This window comes from Manacus vitellinus, unplaced genomic scaffold (genome assembly GCF_001715985.3).
Source record: "Manacus vitellinus isolate BGI_N305 unplaced genomic scaffold, ASM171598v3 scaffold_78_pilon, whole genome shotgun sequence".
Classification (NCBI taxonomy): Eukaryota; Metazoa; Chordata; class Aves; order Passeriformes; family Pipridae; genus Manacus; species Manacus vitellinus.
In genome coordinates, this window is record NW_021940807.1 from 821,374 (window position 1) to 827,742 (window position 6,369).

Consider the following 6,369-nt stretch of genomic DNA (forward strand, 5'->3'; position numbering starts at 1 on the left):
GGGATATGAATTTAAACACTGGGGATATGGATATGGATTGAAACATTGGGGATATGGATTCACACACAGGGATGAATGCTGGGGATATGGATTTAAACACTGGGGATATGGATTCCAACACAGGGATATGGATTCACATACAGGGATATGGATTCCCACACTGGGGATATGGATTTAAACACAGGGAATATGGATTGAAACACAGAGATATGGATCTAAACACAAGGGATATGAATTCAGACACAGAAAGGGAATGTGGATTCAATCACAGAGATATGGATTTAAACACAAGGGAACTATGGATTCAGACACAGGGGATATGGACTCATATAGAGGGGATATGGATTGAAACACAGGGGGATTGGATTCATACACAGGGATATGGATATGGATTCACACACAGGGGTTATGGATTCAGACAGGGATATGGATTCAAACACTGGATATGGATTCAAATGCAGGGGATATGGATTCACACCCAGGGATTCAAACAGAGGATATGGATTTAAACAAAAGGGATGTGGATTCACACACAGGGATATGGATTCAAAGACAGGGGTATGGATTTAAACACAAAGGATATGGATTTAAACACTAGGGATGTGGATTCACACACAGGGGATATGGATATGGATTCAAACAGGGGATATGGATTCAAACCCAGAGATATGGACTTAAACACAGGGATATGGATTCAGACACAGGGGATGTGGGTTCAAACACAGGTGATATGGATATGGATTCAAACACAGGGGATATGGATATGGATTCAGACACAGGTGATATGGATATGGATTCAAACACAGGGATAATGGCCCAGAGTTCTTAGAAAATCTCTGCTTTGGGGGTCTGAACTGGCAGCACTGACAGAGAACTCAAGTCCACAAATCCCCCTGTATGTTGGAGAACGTGGATCAACAGCCTGGAAATCAGGTGCAGGATCAGAGGACACAGATTCCCTCTTGGATCACCTGGCCTGGGCACGGACAGGGGCTGATCCAGGTCCCTGCTGTGTCCATGCACCCAATTCCCACCTTCCCGAGCTCTGCTGTGACATCACAGAATCCCAGGATCATTTATGCTGGGAAGGACCCTGAAGATCATCGAGTCCAGCACTGCCAAGGCCACCACTGACCACGTCCCCAAGTGCCACACCCACAGGGCTTTTCCATCCCTCCAGGGATGGGGACTCCATCCCTGCCCTGGGCAGCTGTGCCAGGGTGTGACAACCCTTTCCAGGAGGAATTTTCCCAATACCCAACCTGAGCCTCCCCTGGGACAGCTTGAGGCTGCTTCCTCTTGTCCTGCCCCTCGTTCCCTGGGGGAAGATCCCGACTGTGCCAACCCAGAAAGTCGGGATGTGAAGCAAATCCAAGCACTCCGTAAAACCCCACCAGCGGAGTAAACACAGGGAATAATCCAGGGAGAGACTTGGCTGGCCTGCTTTAGCTGTTTGCAGGATTCCAGTGATGCAAAGCAGCTGTCAGCTCGGTCATTCCCGTGCAAACCATCTCCTGTTAGCCCAGCCTCGCACGTGGGGCCGGGAATACTTGGGAATCTGCTCCACGGATCGCACCCTCCGCGTTACATCCACAGGCTGAAGGCTGTCTCCGAGACCTTGGCACGCCGTGCAAGTGCCTGGCAGCCAAGGGATGTGGATTTGAAATCCCTTGGAGCCCGGCCAGGCTCTGGAGAATGTCATTCCCGCAGTTAAAAAGCCGGGAGAGCACTGACAAGTTACATAAGAAAGGCAAGGCAGCCCGGCGGGAGGCGAAGGGCTTTTGTTCCGCGGGAGAGAGGAAGGGTTTGGTGACAGCCCCGAGATCTGCTCTGGGACAGGAACGCTCGGGAAGAGCCTCCCAGCGATGTCCTGCTCCATCAGATAGATCTGCTTCCTGGCCCAGAGGGATGGCATTTTGGGATCGGGATATGGGCTCCTCTTCATCCCCTTCCTCTGCACAGAAATGTGGTGGTTCCCTGAGGAAAAGCTCTTTGCTTCCTCCTCCCCTTCCCTGGAGGAGAACTGTGTGCACAGGGGGCTGTCTTGGGGTTCCTGGAAGATCCTGAGCACTTTTTTTTGGGAAAGCCCTCCAAGATCACCGAGTCCAACCATCCCCCAGCACTGCCAAGGCCACCCCTGCCCCATGTCCCCAAGGGCCACATCCACAGGGCCTGGAAATCCCTCCAGGGATTGGGACTCCACCCCTGTGCCAGGGCTGGACAGCCCTTTCCAGGAGGGAATTTTCCCAATATCCATCCTGACCCACCCCTGAGGCCATTTCCTCCTCTTTTATCACTTGTTCCTTGGGACAAGTGGCCGACCCCCTCTCGTACAACCACTGTCAGGTAGTTCAGAAAGCAAGAAGGTCCCCCCTGGGCCTCCTTTTCTGCAGGAAAATCTTTAATCCATCCCCTTCTGGAAAGTTTCCTTGGAGAAGGAAGCTCAGGCTCCAGGGCGGTTGGAGGGGCTGGGCTGGGGGTGCTTTGGGATAATCCTGTCAGGAACACAGGTCTGGTGGGAAGGACTGTGTCCATTCCCTTCCCAAAGGCAGAACGAGCTCTGTTGTACTTTGGGGAGGTGCTGGAGCTCTTTGAGACCCTCTCAGGGACAACCAGTCTCTCCCTTTCCCAGACAATCCACTCTCCCTCTGTGCTCTTGGGAAGCTTCTCACTCTGCTTTCCTTCCCACTGACCCAAGGTCAGCTCCTCCAATCCCCGAGGGACTTAAGGAACAGTTTTTTTTCCTCTCTTCCTTCCCCTGGGCAGAAGCCTTTCATGTGTTGGGAGGGCTGGGATCATGTGTCCCCTTGATCTTCTCTGGACCAGACATCTCCTCTCCTCAGCCTCCCAGATCATGAGTTCTCTGCTGCTCCTGAGCCACCTCAGGACACAGCCTGGTGACCTTTCACTTGTCACAAGGAATTCCATGGCAGCCAAAGAATGCTGCCATTATTAAAGCTGCAGCCAACACCAAAGGCTCCTCTGATGCCCTGGATGGAGCCTTCAGAAGGAAGGACTCAACTTGGAGTCCAGGCAGCACAAAAAAAACAGAGGATCTGTGATTTTCCCAGCCTTTGATGGAAAGTCCTGGTGGAATCTCCCATCCTTTGGTGGAAGATCCTTCCCTGGTCATGCCTTGCCAAGGGCTGGGTGAGGCTGTGGGGCCTCAGGCAGGTGCTGGAGGGGTTTCTCCAGCACACCTGAATCCTTCTCTGCCTCTGCTCACAAAGCAAAGAGATCCAGGGATGAAATGGGCATCTGGATATTAAAGAAGAGCCCGAGGGAGGGATATTTTACAACCAAAGGCTGCCCCTCCTAATGAGAAAGAATCCTGGAGTCTGCCCAGTTGGAAGGGACCCACAGGGATCACTGAGTCCAACTCCTGGCCCTGGGAAGAAGAGACAGGAGACAATTTTGGAGCAAACAAGCTGATCCCCTGCCCAAAGTCGTGTGGCCAGGAGAGTGAAACAACCTCCAGGAGCACTCAGGGGCAGGGGAGAGGGAAAATGGGTGTTTCAGAGGGAAAGCACAGTTCCCCTGGAATGATCTCCCACATCCATTAACTCCATTTCTTTATTCCCCCTCCCTCCCATCCTGGGCTCGTTTGCAGCAGAGACCATGAGAAAGCAGAAAGGTTCCCTGGCCAGGCTCCATCCTCCACGGGGACAGAGCTTTTCCCAAGGGAACACCAGCCCCCAGCCTTGCTTTTCCCTGGGATTTGCTGTCAAACCCCTGGGAGCAGGAGCTGGCATCACCAGAGTGTCTCTGAAATCCCTTTATCTGCTCCCTGCACCCTGAGGGTCCCTCACAACCCAAAATCCTTCTTGACCCCAAACAAGGCACTAAATCCACATGGATTTCAGAGGGGGGAGGGCAGGAAAATGTTGGGTTTGGCCTGAAAAAGGGAAAGGGCTTCTCAAGAGTCACCCCAGGGTGATTGGAAGAGCCAGGAATAACCCAGGGGTTGGTTTGGTGTGGAGTCATCCCCACCCTCAGCCACAGGAGGGTTAAATATCCATCCTGGTGTGCTGGGCAAGGCCCTTCCCACAGACCCTCGAGAAAAGCAGGAAGATACAAAAAAAAGCAGGAAGATACAACCAAAGCAGGAAGATGCAAACCAGCAGGAGATCCAAACTCCTTCATGTGGGATGACAGGTCTGAATAAAGGAAAAAAAACCCTCAAGAAATCATGTTTATGAGGTCGAATAAAGTGAGATTGGCCCCAGCTGTGGCTCAGCTCAGTCTGCTGTTCCCATAACCTACTCCACAACACCCCATGGGTGACAAGGTCTGATCCCAAATTTCCCTCCAGAACCAGGGTAATCACCTGGATTTTCAGCTAAAGGTCAGAGGATTCAAACCTTGGAAAAGCCAAGAGATGGCAGGGACAAGGACTTGGAATTCATTTCCCAGAAGTCCCTGTTCAGGTGGATGTTTTCCTTCTAGTCTTTGAAACGAGGAGCTGAATTTACAGGCAGAGAAATTATTGTTTTCTGGATTTGTTTTTTTTTTTTTTGCCCCTCAAAAGCATTTTTGACATTTGATCTCGGGGTCGAACATTTTATCTTGGACGTTTTATGTGAATTTTGGACACCATTGGATTCGAAGCCCAACATTCTGGACAGAAAGGAAGGATAAAATTCCCAGCTGGAGCCCTGCCCAGGCTCATCCCTGGGTTCCTGGAGCTCTGTGGACAAGCCCAGACCATAAAACCCAGGGATCCACCAGGACATCTCAGAGGAGGCAAGAGGAGTCTCCTTCCCAGGATGTCCAAGAGAAGCAGGGATGAGCCTGGACCTGTCTCTGGCTCTGAAATATTCCAGCTCCAACCCAGCCAGGAGGAAACAGGAGCACTTGGAGGAGAAAGCAGCTTCCTAATTATCCCCCTGGGAGAGGCTCACTCAGCTCCTTGGAATTCCTGTGCTCACTTAGTCCAGGACAGTCCCTGCATTCCCCAAAGATCTCTGGAACAGGGCAAGGTTAGGTGGAATAGTGGAATACTGGGAAGGAATTCTTGGCTGGGAGGGTGGGGAGGGGCTGGAATGGGTTTTCCAGAGAAGCTGTGGCTGCCCCTGGATCCCTGGAAGTGTCCAAGGCCAGGTTGGAGCACCCTGGCCTGGTGGGAGGTGTCCCTGCCCATGGCAGGGGGTGGAATGAGATGATCCTTAATGTCCCTTCCAACCCAAACCATTCCAGGACTCTCTGATCGCTTCGTTCTTCCCGTGACTTTCCTCTTTCAGTCACATCCAGGACACATTTTTAACCTATTTTTCAATTTTTAATTCAGGCACAAAACACAGGTTTTGCTCTTTGCAAAAGCACATTTCCCAAATCTAACCAAGAGAACTTGAACACCAAGATCTCCTCGGTGAGACCATCCCAAATGCAGCAAAAGACCAAATCACCCCCAAAACCACTTCACAAATGAAACCAATTCTCTTTTGAGGCACTTTCAGGAGCACACCTGTTCCTCCAGGAGCAAAACAAACACCACTGACCCCCAGAGGAGTTAAAATGTGGATTACTGGGATTTTTTTTTTAATTTGCCCTGACACTTTCCTCTCCTCCTAGTGATGATAAAGGTGAAAAAAAAAACAGCAAAAGAACTTTTAATTTCAGTAACTCCCCCCAGCTCTTTAGACATCCACTTTGCCAACTCCTTCCAGAGGGTGAAGGACACACAGGGAGAAGAAAATAGGATTTTCTTACTCATTTTCCCTTAAGGACGTGGAGAACATCAGGACTGGGAGTTCTCATTCCTTTATCTGATGTGTTTTAAAACTGGGTTTTTTTTAAGCCTCAACTTCTGGACTCATTTGTTGAGGGACACACAGTTCCCATTTCAAATAACCCCCAGCATTCACCTGCTTTCTTCCCCAAAGAAGCTGGAGGTGATTAATTCCAGAGGGTCAGAACAAGGGCAGGAAAAGGAAAAGAAAGCAAAACTTCCCCTTTTTGGAAAGCTTGGGATATTTTAAGCAACTGCCATAATTTTGGGGATATTTTCCACCTGCAACCACTCACGTGGTTTTCTTTCCTTCTTGCTTCCCTTCCTTTCTCCTTTCCCCTCTTTCCTTCTCTCTCCTTTTCCCTTCCTTCCTTCCCCTCTTTCTTTTCCTTTCTTTTCTTTCCCTCTTTCTCTCTTTCTTTCCCTTTCCCCCTCTTTCCATCTCTTTTCTTTCCCTCTTTCTCTCTTTCTCTCTTCCTCTCTCTCTTTCTTTCCTTCCCTCTTTCCTTCCTTCCTTCCGCTCTTTCTTTCCCTTTTTCCCTCTTTCCCTTTCTTTTCTTTCCCTCTTTCCCTTTCTTTTCTTTCCCTCTTCCTCTCCCTCTTTCTTCCCTTCCCTCTTCCCTTCCCTCCTTCATTCCTTC